Genomic DNA, 15,171 nt, shown 5'->3' with positions numbered 1-15,171 from the left:
TTCTTGGGGCTGCGGCGCGAGCGGAGTGGGGCGGGCTGGGGGCGGGGCTGGACCAATCCCCGCGCCTCCGGGCGCACGACGGGACGTGGAGTCTAGGGGCGCGCGGCGGGGCCCAAAAGCACTCCTAACTGGACTACACGTCCCAGGGGGCGTCGGGAGGGTCGGGCGCCCATTGGCCGCTGGGGATACAGGGCAAGGCGGGGCTCGCCCCTGAGCATCCTTCCCTCCCAGGGGTGCTACCATTCCAAGCTAGGACTCTATCCTCCAGGCACCGCGTGGGGGGGAGAGGGGTAGCCGGTGTCCCTGGCTTCTGGGTCTCCCCAGGGCATGTGGACGACCGCAGGCTCTGTCGTGGATTCTTGTCTATGCCTGCTTGTCTGGGTGTCTCTTCTGTGTAAGCCAATCTGTGAAGGAGCAGGGGGTTAATCAATGCCTTTGTTCCTTTTAAGTGTTTGCTATGTGCAAACACTCTCCTAACCACTGGGGATACAGCAGTGACCAAACAAGTCGCTGCCCTCAAGGAGCTGACCTTCTAGTAAAGAAAGACAGATGATAAACAAAACAAACAAAAAAAAGATAAGATCATTTTAGAGAGTGGTTAGTGCTATAAAGAAAGGGGTGACTTCTCTGAGGAAGTGACATTTAAGCTGAGACTTGAGAAATTGCCAGCCATGCAATGTATGGGGAAGGGGAACACACTTGGCATGTGCAATAATCAGTAAGAAAGCTAGTGTAACTGGAGCAATGGGGGGGCGGGGGGGTAGGGGGACAAGCTTGGGGAGAGAGCAAGGGTCCAGATCATGTAGGGCCTTGTAGGCCATTATGAAGAAAATAGATTTTGTTCCAAGTGCAATCAATCATCCTTGACTCTCTTCTTCTTTTTCACACACACACACACACACACACACACACACACACACCCCAAGCCATCAGCAAATCCTGCTATCTTTACATTCACAAAATAAATCCGGGACCCATCCTCACTTTTCCTCTTCACATTGTCTCCCCCTGAACTGCCCCACAGCAGTCAGAGGAGACTATCTAAAGCATATGGCATCACACTGCTCTCTGGCTTAAAACCTCAATGACTTCTTTCACAATTAAAATAAAGTGCAACGCCCTCAAAGCCTTTCTGGATCCCCTCCCTAGACCCCATCACATTTCCGACCTCATCTCCTTTCTTCTTTCCCTTGACTTACCTTTCTTCGGCTACACTGGCATCCTCTCTGTCGCTGGAACATTCCAGTCCTGCTTCCGTCACAGGAACTTTGCACCTGCTATGTCCTCTGCTAGAATGCTCTTCCCCCATATACCTACATGGCTTCATTCCTCTCTTTATTGAGGTTTCTAATTAAACCAGAGGCCCAGTGCACAACATTCATGTACTGATGGGGATCCCTTAGCCCGGCCTGTGCCTTCTCACAGGGAGTGGCCTAAGCTGGCAGGCAGATATCCCCCAAGGGGTCCTTAGCGCTGCAGCAGAGGCAGGAGAGGCTCTTGCCACTACCTCACCAGCCCTGAGCTGGGCTTCTGGCTGAGCAGCACTCCTCCTGTGGGAGCGCACTGACCACCAGGGGGCAGCTCCTGCGTTAAGCATCTGCCCCCTGGTGGTCAGTGCATGTCATAGCGATTGGTCATTCGATTTGCATATTATCCTTTTATTATATAGGACTAGAGGCCCGGTGCACAAAAATTTGTGCCCTCGGGCGGGGGAGGGGTCCCTCAGCCCAGCCTGTGCCCTCTCGCAGTTTGGGACTCCTCGGGAGATAACGACCTGCTGGCTTAGGCCTGCTTCCGGGTGGCAGAGGGCAGGCCCAATCCCTAGGTGCAGCCCCTGGTCGGGCTCAGAGCAGGGCCGATTAGGGAGTTGGGGCGCCACCCCCTGTCATGCACAGAGCAGGGCAGATTGGGAGGTTGTGATGCCACCCTCAGTCATGCTCAGGGTAGGGCCAATTGGGGGATTGGGGCACCGCCCCCTGTCACACTCAAGGCAGGGTCGATGGGGAGGTTGTGGCGCCATCCCCTGTCACGCACAGAGCAGGGCCCATCGGGGGTTGGGGACCTCCCCCCTGTCACGCACAGAGCAGGGCCCATCAGGGGGTTGGGGAGCTCCCCCCTGTCACTCACAGAGTAGGGCCGATAGGGGAGTTGGCGCACTGCCCCCTGTCACACACAGAGCAGGGCAGATCAGGGGGTTGGGGCACCGCCTTCTATCACCCACAGAGCAGGGCTGATCAGGTGGTTGGGGCACCGCCACTGTCACACTCAGGGCAGGGCCGATGGGGAGGTTATGGCTCTACCCCGTCACACACAGAGCAGGGCCCATGGGGGGGGGGGGGGTTGGGGCGCTGCACCCTGTCACACACAGAGCTGCAGGGCGATCAGGGGGTTGGGGAGCTCCCCCCTATCAGGCACAGAGCAGGGCCGATCAGGGGGTTGGGGCGCCTTCCCCTGTCACGAACAGAGCAGGGTGGATAGGGAGGTTGTGGCCCCGCCCCCTGTCACACACAGAGCCGCAGGGCGATCAGGGGGTTTGGGCGCTGCCCCCTGTCATGCTGATCCCGGTGCCGTGAGGCCTCTTAGCTCCACTGATCCCGGTGCTGGGAGGCATATTACCCTTTTACTATATAGAATAGAGGCCTGGTGCATGGGTGGGGGCTGGCTGGTTTGCCCTGAAGGGTGTCCTGGATCAGGGTGGGGGTCCCCACTGGGGTGCCTGGTCAGCCTGGATGAGGGGATGATGGCTGTTTGCAGCTGGTCACACACCCTTCAGGGTGGGGGTCCCCACTGGGGTGCCTGGCCAGTCTGGGTGAGGGGCTGAGGGCTGTTTTCAGGCTGGGACTGAAGCTCCCAACTGCTCCTTTTTTTCTTTTTTCTTTTTTATTCTGGTCCAGCTTTAGCTCTGAGGCTTGGCTCCAGCTCTGAGGCCTCAGCTGCTGAAAGTAGGTATCTGGTTTGTTTAGGTTCTGTAATCGAAACTCTGTATCAACTCCAGCTCTGAGATCCCAGCCGGCTGAAAGCTGGTTTCTGGGGTTTTGTTTAGCTTCTATATTTGTTACAATGTTTCTTAAACTGCAAGCTTAGAGGCCGGCAAGGCAGGCGGGGAACGTTGCAGTCCTCCGTCACTGAAGCAAGCAAGCCTCATGTTCAGTTTAAGCTGCCTGGCTGCCGGCCGCCAACTTGGCTGGCAGTTATTTTGCATATCGCCCTGATTAGCCAATGTGAAGGGTAGCATCGTACGCCACTTACCATGTTTCTCTTTTATTAGATAGGATTATATAGGATGTTACCTCCTTAGAGACAATCTCAACTAAAATAGCACCCTCCATAATTCTCTATCCTCTTAAATGCTTTATTTCTCTTTTAATGCTTATCATAGTTTGTTATCATGTTATAGGCCTATTTAGTTATTTGATTTATTGTCTGTCTCCACTCATTAGAATATCAGCACTTATGAGGGCAGGAACTGTTGTTCCATCCACTGTTGTCTCCCAGTGCCTAGAACAGGGCCTTAAAATAGTAGGTGCTCAAAAATTGTTTACTAAATAAATGAATCAATTAGTCATTATGCCCTGTGACTCTCTGCACTGTCCAGATCTGCGGCATTCAACTAGCAGAAAGAGAGAGTAAGATGGGCTCCAGAACAACCTGAAGGGGTGGGGATGGGGCTGTAGTAAGGAAACCTTCCCAGAAGATGGTCTGGAGCTAAAAAGTAAAAAGAAGGGAGAGGTTAATGGCATATTCACTGGTTTGTAGAGTATTGTGGTCCCCAGCCCTGAGTGGACAGACTGAGAACACAGAAGTGATGTTTCTTTTTTTTTTTTTAATATATTTTATTGATTTTTTACAGAGAGAAAGGGAGAGGGATAGAGAGTTAGAAACATTGATGAGAGAGAAACATCGATTCAACTGCCTCCTGCACACTCCCTACTGAGTATGTGCCCGCAACCAAGGTACATGCCCTTGACCGGAATCGAACCTGGGACCTTGAGTTTGCAGGCCGACGCTCTATCCACTGAGCCAAACCGGTTAGGGCAGAAGTGATGTTTCTGATGGCTCTGTGTCCCAGGTTCTGCCTTAAGCTCATGGTCCAGTGAGGTAACAGACCCATCACCACACAACAATAGCCAAGAGTGGAGGAAGCCAACCTAGAGAGACAGGGAGGCTCCTGGCCCAGCCTAGGGTGCCAGGGAGGGGCTTCTTGGAGGAGATTTAAGAGGAGTCTTTTTCAGTGCAGACCCCCTACCTCTCCAGACACAAGGCAAGTCCCTGTTCTGGCCTGATCCTCCTGTCACTCAAATAGTGATATGGGAAGTCCCAACCTTAGGTCACATATAATGCTGGAACTTAAGGATTTGGCCACAAGAGGGCAGGGTGGCCTCAGTCTTTGGCACAGGCTGCTCTTGCGTCCTAACTCAGGAGAGACATCTTTGGGCAGTAGGGCCTGCGGGCAGAGATATTGGTCCCCCACCTCTGATACTCAGATCCTGCCCAGGATGTGATCACCAGTGTCTGACTCCCTCCTCACCAAAGGTTCCTGTGGAATCACCAGCAGACCCTCTGTCCTAGACCCCTGGGACCTCTGAGGAAGATACTATTACCCCCTCCCCATGCCTCTCTTCCCCGCTAATCTTCAGAGGATAGAGCCTCCCCTATGCTGAGATATTCAGACATGACCTTCAGAAGCCTCCTTTCCAGGTGGGAAAACCGAGGCACAGGGGATGTGAGAGGGGGTCACACAATACCAGGGCAACAACACTAATGATTAATAATAATAACAACAATATACAAGGTCCTGTTGATTTGACTCTTCCTGTAGGTCAGGACCTGTACTGAGCTTTTACAGGATTTACACCGCTGAATCATACAGACCATGCGTAGGAAGCAGGACTTGTCACCTCAGCATCAAACAAGGGAACTGAGACTCAGAGGGCAATACCCTCGCCAAGAGGCCTCACCCATCAGGGCAGGTAGATCTAAGATTTGAACTGAGGTCTGACTCAGACGCTTACATCTCATGCCTCCTTCCTGTGCTACTCTGAATCGGGGGAAGGGGTGCTGACTTCCTGTGTCAGAATCCTCTTAAGCCCTCTGTGAAAATTTCATCCCTGCCCACTCACCCCAGCCCCCCATGTCCCCAGGATTTAGGGTCTCTGAAGACAGATCCCAGAATCTGTCATTAACAAGTCCCCAAGCCTTTCCGATGAACACCAAGGCCTGAAAGTCACTGGTTTAATGTTTAGGGACAAAGAAAGAAGAAACAAAATGCAGTTGAAGGAAAGTTCTTAAGCTCTGGGGTGGTGTGGGGTGCTCCTATGGGTTGATCCGAGGCCATAGAGCAGTGGTTCTCAACCTTCTGGCCCTTTAAATACAGTTCCTCATGTTGTGACCCAACCATAAAATTATTTTCGTTGCTACTTCATAACTGTAATGTTGCTACTGTTATGAATCGTAATGTAAATATCTGATATGCAGGATGGTTTTAGGCGACCCCTGTGAAAGGGTCGTTCGACCACCAAAGGGGTCTCGACCCACAGGTTGAGAACCGCTGCCATAGATACAATGGTGGGGCATGGGTTCCGCAGGCCAACTTCCTGTGTCCCCCAATGGCCCTCCTGGAACTTCCCAAACCTTCTGGGACTTCATTACCAAGCACCACTCAAACCTCGCCCACTCCTGTGGCCTTCACAACAATCCTGAGCCTGGGATATCTTCTCTCTCTCCCTCTCTCTCTCTCTCTTTCTCTCTCTCTCCCATCCTTGGGTGAGGATTTTTTTTTTTTTTAAAAAAAGGGTTCCAGCCATAACTGGTTTGGCTCAGTGGATAGAGTGTCGGCCTGCGGACTCATGCCCAGGTTCGATTCCGGTCAAGGGCATGTACCTTGGTTGCGGGCACATCCCCAGTAGGGGGTGTACAGGAGGCAGCTGATGGATGTTTCTCTCTCATCGATGTTTCTAACTCTCTATCCCTCTCCCTTCCTCTCAGTAAAGAATCAATAAAATATTTTTTTTTTTTTAAAAGGGTTCCAGCTAAAAAAGAAACAAAAGGTAAAGGAGGATTATTGAAATAAGAATGACCATGTGCCCTAACCGGTTTGGCTCAGTGGATAGAGCGTCAGCCTGCGGACTCAAGGGTCCCAGGTTCGATTCCGGTCAAGGGCATGTACCTTGGTTGCGGGCACATCCCTGGTGGGGAGTGTGCAGGAGGCAGCTGATCGATGTTTCTCTCATCAGTGTTTCTAACTCTCTATCCCTCTCCCTTCCTCTCTGTAAGAAATCAATAAAATATATTTAAAAAAAAAAAAAGAATGACCATGCATTGCCTGGCCAGTGTGGCTCAGTGGTTGAGCATCAACCTCTGAACCAGAAGGTCACAGTTTGATTCCTGGTCAGGGCACATGCCCAGGTTGCACACACACACATTGTTTGGTGGCCTCCCAGGGATCAAATCTTTGACCCTTCGGTATGCAGGCCAAAGCTCTAACCACTTAGAAACACCAGCCAGGGCTAAATCTCCATTATTAAAAATAGGGCATTTCTTATAGGCTATCTGTCTGATCAGGTCAGATACCCCACCCCTCAGGACTGAACATTAAGAATACACCCTTATGAGGTACTCCCCTGTGGAAATGAATACGTATAACCAATTAGCTATAATTTACATGCCATATGTGGACTTGCCCCAAGAATGGGCCACAGTTTGGAGAAAGCAGCTAAAATGAGAAAGCAGATTGAGTTGGGTGGCCATGATATCTTTAATGGTTTGCTGTAACCTTGCTCCAAATGAGGAATTCAGTGGAAACACATAGGAGCCACTGATGTTTGAAGAGCTGCACTCCTGGCCTACTCGGTGGACCTCTTAAGTGTATTGCTGGCCTGAGGTGGACTTGGCTATATCAATCATAGCCCTAAAACGAAATGGAGGGTCAGTAAATTAGAATAACTTGAGTAAGATAACTTCTAATAAAGGGGCTATTTACAGAACTATGAGCAGGATTTAGAAAATCACTGTATAGGGAATCACTCTAGAGCTAGTAGGAGTGGAACAGCAGGGTTTTTTATTTGTTTGAACAGCAGGTTTATGTTTCATGATCTGCCACGATTGAGAGGTGGATAGTGGAGAAAGGCAAACAATTATCTGGTGGATGACCTGGAAGCTCAGGTTGCCTGGCAATGAGTTTACCAAGAGCAAGGACTTCCTCCCTCATCCCCAGTGGGAGATGCTTCCCATGGGACTCTCAGCAGCCTCAGTAGAACCACCCCCTTTCAAGTGAATTGCTGATGCCCCTCCACAGCTCTATTCACATGATCCAATTGGAAACTGCCATTTTATATGTGATCCCACATCCCTGGCCAGTGATTGGTTCAGTGACAGGACAGAACCCAGGCTGAGTCAGTCGGGGTCCTTCCTTGGGATTTTTCATAGTGTACCTAAGTAGAAAGGTCCTTAGTTTGAATATAAGGTTTGTTGCTGGCAACCAAAGAATCCTAGTGGATATAATCTAAGAGTCTCCAAGTCTCTGCACCTCTCAGTTATCCATTAATTCATTGATTCAGCAAATGTGTACCAACTATGTGTACACGTTGCGCCTTGGGGCAAGAGCAGTGAATGAATCTCCACCCTCTTTTGGGAGTATGAGGATTTCCAGCCATGGAAGAATGCAAACCTTGCACAAGGAGGAAGCAGGTTTGAGAGAATGAAGCTGAAGGTCAGAGACACAGTACAGTCAATGCTGAGCAGAGTTGCAGCTGTCTTGTGGTTAAAAGTGTGAGTTCAGAAGTCAGATTGTCTGAGTTTGACTCTCTTTGTAGGTAAATGACCCTCTCTATGCCCCAATTTCCTCATCTATAAAATGAAATAATAACAGGACTTAGCACCCTAGCTGATTTGGCTCAGTGGATAGAGCATTGGCCTGTGGACTGAAGGGTCCCAGGTTTGATTCCAGTCAAGGGCACATGATCAGGTTGTGGGCTCAATCCCTAGTAGGAGGCACGCAGGAGGCAGCCAATCAATGGCTCCCTCTCATTATTGATGTTTCTATCTCCCTCTCCCTCTCCTTACCTATCCAAAATCAATTATATATATATATATTTAAAAGTAGGACTCACCTCATCCATTCATTCATCTATTCTAAGAATACTTACCAAGTACCTACTATGTGTCAGACACTGATTTAAAGATGGGCAATCTAAAAAAAAAAAAAAAAAAGGGCAATCTGCCCTAGCCGGTTTGGCTCAGTGGATAGAACGTCAGCCCCCTGACTGAAGGGTCTCAGGTTTGATTCCAGCCACGGGCATGTACTTCAGTTGCAGGCTCGATCTCCCGCCCCAGGAGGGGTGTGTGCGGGAGTCAACCAATCTGTCTGTCTCTCACATCACATTGATGTTTCTTTCTATGTGTGTATCTCCGTTTCACTCTAAAAAAATCAATGGAAAAATATCCTCGGGTGAGGATTAACAAAAACAAACAAACAAACAAACAAAACACCCAAAGATGGTGAATCTGCAGGAGGAACAGACAAACATCCCTGCCCTCCTGGAGCTGACACGCAGGAGGGAGGAGACAAACAATAAATGTATGTTCAAAATAAGTTCTACAGAGGGCGCCAAAGTTTTGAGTGGCACAGTGGAGGCAGAGGGATGCTCTGCACAGTGAGTTCCTGGATTGCAGATCGGGATGACCATCCTTCCCTGGAGGACCTGAACTCCTTTAAGTACAGTGACCTGCAGAATTTGGCCAAGAGTCTGGGCCTCCAGGTTAACTTGAGAGCAGACATGTTAAAAACCTTGAAAGCCCACCTGACAATGGGGGGGGGGGGGGAAGGGAACATATGTAATACTTTGAACAATAAAGAATTTAAAAAAACACACACCTGAAACAGGAAACAAGAAAATGAAAATCAGGATGAAAGTCAAATTTCTGCATCCTCTGTGATGAGACCGAGACACAGATTAGCAGCAGGAACAAGCTGAGAGGAACCAGCGGCTGTGCCAAGGAGAGTGCAGAACTGTCCACAGCAATCCTGACTCCCAGAAGGGTCATTCAGAGATAAAAATAAGTGGTTTCTTGCCAGGCTGGCATGGCCCAGTGGTTGAGCGTTGACCTATGAACCAGGAGGTCATGGTTCGATCCTAGTCAGGGCACATGCCCAGGTTGCGACTCTATCTCCAGTGTGGGGTGTGCAGGAGGCAGCTGATCAACGATTCTCTGTCATCATTGATGTTTCTCTCTCTCTCCCTCTCTCCCTCCCTCCCTCCCTATCTCCCCTTTTCTTTCTGAAATCAATAAAAAATATATATATATGAAAAATAAAAAACAAACAGAAAAACAAAAACAAGTGGTCCTACTGAATCCCAGAATCAAGAAAAGCAGGAAGATGAGAGCCAAAGAGATGACAATGCAGTGTCCTCAGGAGAAAGTGGAGTGAATGGTAATGAAGAGTCAAAGGTACCTTCAGAAAGAAAAAAGTCTGTCTACATAGATGGGTTTTCAAAGCTGGAAAAAATAAGAGTTTCAAGCACTACTCCAAACTTAAAGAAGCTTCATGAAGATCATTTTTAAAAAATGGAGTCCATTAATCATTATATTAAGTGAAAAAAGGGAACATTTGAACAACACAGTTTACTTAACAAACTGGAGAATCAGTCTGTCACCAAGGAAGTGGTGGCAACTCCAGATGATCTCCAAGGAAGACTCTCTCTGACTTGTTTTTTTTTTTTCTTTTTCTTTTTTTTTTTTTTTAGTAAATCTTTATTGTTCAGATTATTACATTTGTTCCTCTTTTTTTCCCCCCATAGTTCCCCTCCACCCAGTTCCCACCCCACCCTCTGGCCTTAACCCCGACCCCCGTCCTCATCCCTAGGTGCACAATTTTTGTCCAGTCTCTTCCCGCATCTCCCACACTCTTTTCCCCACCAAGAATAGTGAGTCCATTCCCTTTCTATGTCCCTGATTCTATTATAATCACCAGTTCATTCTGTTCATCAGATTATTTATTCACTTGATTCTTAGATTCACTTGTTGATAGATGCATATTTGTTGTTCATAATTAGTATCTTTACCTTTTTCTTTCTCTTCCTCTTCTTAAAGGATACCTTTCAGCATTTCATATAATACTGGTTTGGTGGTGATGAACTCCTTTAGCTTTTCCTTATCTGTGAAGCTCTTTATCTGACCTTCAATTCTGAATGATAGCTTTGCTGGATAAAGTAATCTTGGTTGTAGATTCTTGATATTCATCACTTTGAATATTACTTGCCACTCCCTTCTGGCCTGCAAAGTTTCTGTTGAGAAATCAGCTGACAGTCGTATGGGTATTCCCTTGTAGGTAACTGACTGTTTTTCTCTTGCTGTTTTTAAGATTCTCTCTTTGTCTTTTGCTCTTGGCATTTTAATTATGATGTGTCTTGGTGTGGTCCTCTTTGGATTCCTTTTGTTTGGGGTTCTCTGTGCTTCCTGGACTTGTAAGTCTATTTCTTTCACCAGGTAGGGGAAGTTTTCTGTCATTATTTCTTCAAATGGGTTTTCAATATCTTGCTCTCTCTCATCTTCTGGCACCCCTATAATTCTGATGTTGGTATGCTTGAAGCTGTCCCAGAGGCTCCTTACACTATCTTCGTATTTTCGGATTCTTTTTTCATTTTGCTTTTCTGGTTGGGTGTTTTTTGCTTCTTCGCATTTCAAATCTTTGCCTTGATTCTTGCGCTCCTCTGGTCTGTTGTTGGGAGTCTGTATAATATTCGTTATTTCAGTCCGTGTATGCTTAATTTCTAGTTGGTTCTTTATCATAACATCGAGGGTCTCATTAGATTTCTTGTAGATCTCAATAACTTTATCAGCGGCTTCTAGACAGTTCTTGAGAGACCTTAAAAGTGTGGTTCTGAACTCAATATCCTCCATTGACAGTTTTGTCCTGTTTCTTTGTCTCTGCATTTTTTATGCTTTCTTGGTGCACCCCCTAGTGGTCTTTGTGCGCAGTCTTGTTGTAGTTAAGCCTTGATTGTTGTAGTTAATACTAGGGGGGATTTGACCTCCAGGCCAACTGGCTGTGAGAATCAGCTGTGTCTCGACTCTCTCTGACTTGTACTTCTGGCTTACAAAGCCGGGCCGGGCACTGCAAATGGGAGTACCTTGTGTGTGAAGGGGTCAGTCAAGCAACCCACTCCCTCAGCAATTAAACAAATCTCAGGTTTTCAGCTGCTACTGAAGATAATGAGTATAAACCTTCACTGACCACGACTCTGCCAGAAAGTCTCCACATGTGACCATATCTAGGAATTCACCACAAGGCCAGGTTGTGCTTGGGACAAACAAGTTAAAGACCACAAAGGGAGATTCTGCCGCACTTACTGCTCTAGTCAAGGTGACCGTTGAAGCAGCACAGACTCCGGTCTCCAATGGGAAACCAGTGTTTGATCTCAAAGCAAATGTCTCATCCCCTCAACTATGAGCCACACAAAGGAAAGCTGAAGCCATGGGGACAACCTAAAGAAAATAAACCTCTGAATGAGCATGTAAACAGAGCTTGCTTCCACAAGAAAATTTACAAACAACCTGGTCTCTAGACCAGGGAGGAGCAACAGAAAAACATGAGCAAGAACAAAAGAAGAAGAAAGCAAAGGTTTGGGGAACTCAAAGGAGCCTCATACGGTTGCAGATTAATGTTTAACATCCTATAAATATTCCTTTATTCTGAACCTTTTTAAAAAAATAATATTTATTTATTGATTTCAGAGAGGAAAGGAGAGGGAGAGAGAGAGAAAGAGAGAGAGAGAGAGAGAGAGAGAGAGAGAGAGAAATCAATGATGAGAGAAAATCATTGATCGGCTGCCTCCTGCATGCCCCACACTGGGGATTGAGCCTGCAACCCAGGCATGTGCCCTTGACTGGAATCAAACCCAGGATCCTTCAGTCTACAGACCAACGCTCTATCCACTGAGCCAAACCAGCTTGGGCCTGAACCTTTTTTTGTAAATATTTTTATACTGTCCTTCCTACTGTAGTCAAAAGAACTTCTGCTCTTTATACAGTGTTGGTGGGTTCTTCACATGCTATACTCTCTGAAAAGATATTACTACCTTAAAACTCACAAACTCTTCGAAATAGTTTTGATCTAAGTTCCTGTACCTCAGTTTTCTAATGAGGTCCATTTTATAGATTTTTTCCCATCTTATAGGTTCTTGACCTAGATTTTTGTTGTTGTTGTTAATCCTCGCCTGAAGATATTTTTTTCCATTGCTTTTCAAAGAGATTGAAAGGGAGGGAGGAAGCAGAGAAGAGAAGGAAACATCAATGTAAGAAAGTCGAGGAGAACCAAGATGGCGGCATAGGTTAACGCAGGAGTTTGCTGCTTTGAACAACTATTTCAAAAGTGAAACTAAAAGACAGAACGGACATCACCAAGAACCACAGGAACGCTGGCTGAGTGGAAGTCCTACAACTAGGAGGAAAGAGAAACGCATACGGACACTCAGAGGAGGCGCAGTGCTGAAGTCAAATTCTGAGGTGCGGAGTGCGCGGAGCGGGCTGGCGGCGGAGGCGCGGTTGGCGTTTTCAATCAGGAGGGAGTCGAAGACTCTGAGCTCCAGATACGGGCGAGTCTCTAGGGACCCTGACTCAAACGGAAGAAGCGGGACTGTCTGGCTTCCGTCAGAGCGAGTGCAGCTTTCTCTCCGAGCTTTGCAGCGGGTGCTGGGACTCAGAGAGGCAGAGCCCCTGGGGACAGGACTGAGAGCCGCCATAACTGCTCTCTCCAGCCCACCCTGTTGATCCTGTGCGACCCGCCCCGCCCAAGCCCTGCACAGAGGCATTTGCCGGATAGCCTCAGGCAAAGGCTAGATTAGCACCTCCCTAGAGGACAGAAGTTCTCTCACTGCTGACACAGCTGATTCTCACAGCCACTTGGCCTGGAGTTCAAACCCTCCCTGGTATTAGCTACAACAATCAAGGTTTAACTATAAGACTGCGAACAAAGACCATTGGGGGTGCACCAAGGAAGCATAACAAAATGCGGAGACAAAGAAACAGGACAAAATTGTCAATGGAAGATATAGAGTTCAGAACCACACTTTTAAGGTCTCTCAAGAACTGTTTAGAAGCCGCCGATAAACTTAATGAGATCTACAAGAAAACTAATGAGACCCTCGATGTTATATTGGGGAACCAACTAGAAATTAAGCATACACTGACTGAAATAAAGAATATTATACAGACTCCCGACAGCAGACCAGAGGAGCGCAAGAATCAAGTCAATGATTTGAAATGCGAGGAAGCAAAAAACACCCAACCGGAAAAGCAAAATGAAAAAAGAATCCAAAAATGCGAGAATAGTGTAAGGAGCCTCTGGGACAGCTTCAAGCGTACCAACATCAGAATTATAGGGGTGCCAGAAGATGAGAGAGAGCAAGATATTGGAAACCTATTTGAAGAAATAATGACAGAAAACTTCCCCCACCTGGTGAAAGAAATGGACTTACAGGTCCAAGAAGCGTGGAGAACCCCAAACAAAAGGAATCCAAAGAGGACCACACCAAGACACATCATAATTAAAATGCCAAGAGCAAAAGATAAAGAGAGACTCTTAAAAACAGCAAGAGAAAGAAACTCAGTTACCTACAAGGGAATACCCATACGACTGTCAGCTGATTTCTCAACAGAAACTTTGCAGGCCAGAAGGGAGTGGCAAGAAATATTCAAAGTGATGAATACCAAGAACCTACAACCAAGATTACTTTATCCAGCAAAGCTATCATTCAGAATTGAAGGTCAGATAAAGAGCTTCACAGATAAGGAAAAGCTAAAGGAGTTCATCACCACCAAACCAGTATTATATGAAATGCTGAAAGGTATCCTTTAAGAAGAGGAAGAGGAAGAAAAAGGTAAAGATACAAATTATGAACAACAAATATGCATCTATCAACAAGTGAATCTAAGAATCAAGTGAATAAATAATCTGATGAACAGAATGAACTGGTGATTATAATAGAATCAGGGACATAGAAAGGGAATGGACTGACTATTCTTGGGGGGGAAAGGGGTGTGGGAGATGCGGGAAGAGACTGGACAAAAATCGTGCACCTATGGATGTGGACAGTGGGTGGGGAGTGAGGGCGGAGGGTGGGGTGGGAACCGGGAGGAGGGGAGTTATGGAGGGGAAAAAAAGAGGAACAAATGTAGTAATCTGAACAATAAAGATTTAATTAAAATTTAAAAAAAAAATGTAAGAAAGTCACAGCAACTGATTGCTTCCTGTACTTGCCCCAAACCAGAGTGGGGAGCGAACCTGAAACTCAGGCACATGTCCTTGACTGAAAATTGAACCCATGCCCCTTTGGTGTGCAGGCCAATTCTCCAACCACACAAGCCAGGGTTTGACCTAGATTGATTGATTGATTTAATATATCTTCTTGATTTCAGAGAGGAAGGGAGAGAGAGAGAGAGAGAGAGAGAGAGAGAGAGAGAGAGAGAGAGAGAGAAACATCAATGAGGAGAGAGAATCATCGATTGGCCACCTCCTACATGTCCCCCACTGGGGATTGAGCCCACAACCTGGGCATATGCCCTGACCAGGCATAGAACCGTGACCCTTTGGCTCACAGATCAATGCTCAACCACTGAGCCACGCTGGCTGGGCTTGACCAATATTTTTAATGTCAAGTTCCTCATGCCCTGGAAAGGTAGCTCAGTTGGTTAGTGCATTATCCCAATACACCAAGGTTCGATCCTTAGTCAGGGCACATAGAAGAGTCAACCAATGACTGCATGGATGAGTGGAATAACAAAACAAGTTGATCTCTCTCTCTCTCTCTCTCTCTCTCTCTCTCTCTCTCTCTCTTTCTCTCTCTCTCTCTCCTCCCCCCTTCCTCTCTTTCTCTCAAACAAATAAATTTAAAAAAACTATTAAAAAAAGTTCCCCCCCACTAGCTCTAATATTAACATACTTGCAATCCTCTTCTAGGCAAGAGTGTTTAACTGAAGATAGCTAGTTATAGCATAAGCTTATTGCAAATTGAATAATAACTTATGACTAGAGTAAGCTGGGAAAAGCCACCTTTTTATCCTCTAGAGGAGGCATGGGGAACCTTTTTTTTCTGTCAAGGGTCATTCGGATATTTATAACATCATTCATGGGCCATACAAAATTATCAACTTTAAAAAAATGTTTGAGGGGTG

At 47.0% G+C, this 15,171-nt stretch overlaps 1 pseudogene; it reads left to right on the top strand.

The window, feature by feature from the left end:
* The first annotated feature begins 8,639 nt into the window (after positions 1–8,639).
* LOC118674728 lies at positions 8,640–11,668 on the top strand (annotated as a pseudogene).
* The last annotated feature ends 3,503 nt before the right edge of the window (positions 11,669–15,171 follow it).

The sequence above is a fragment of the Myotis myotis genome, unplaced genomic scaffold (genome assembly GCF_014108235.1).
Source record: "Myotis myotis isolate mMyoMyo1 unplaced genomic scaffold, mMyoMyo1.p scaffold_m19_p_19, whole genome shotgun sequence".
Classification (NCBI taxonomy): domain Eukaryota; kingdom Metazoa; phylum Chordata; class Mammalia; order Chiroptera; family Vespertilionidae; genus Myotis; species Myotis myotis.
The sequence above is the reverse complement of the archived record's forward strand: the minus strand, read 5'-3'. Positions and strand labels throughout refer to the sequence as shown.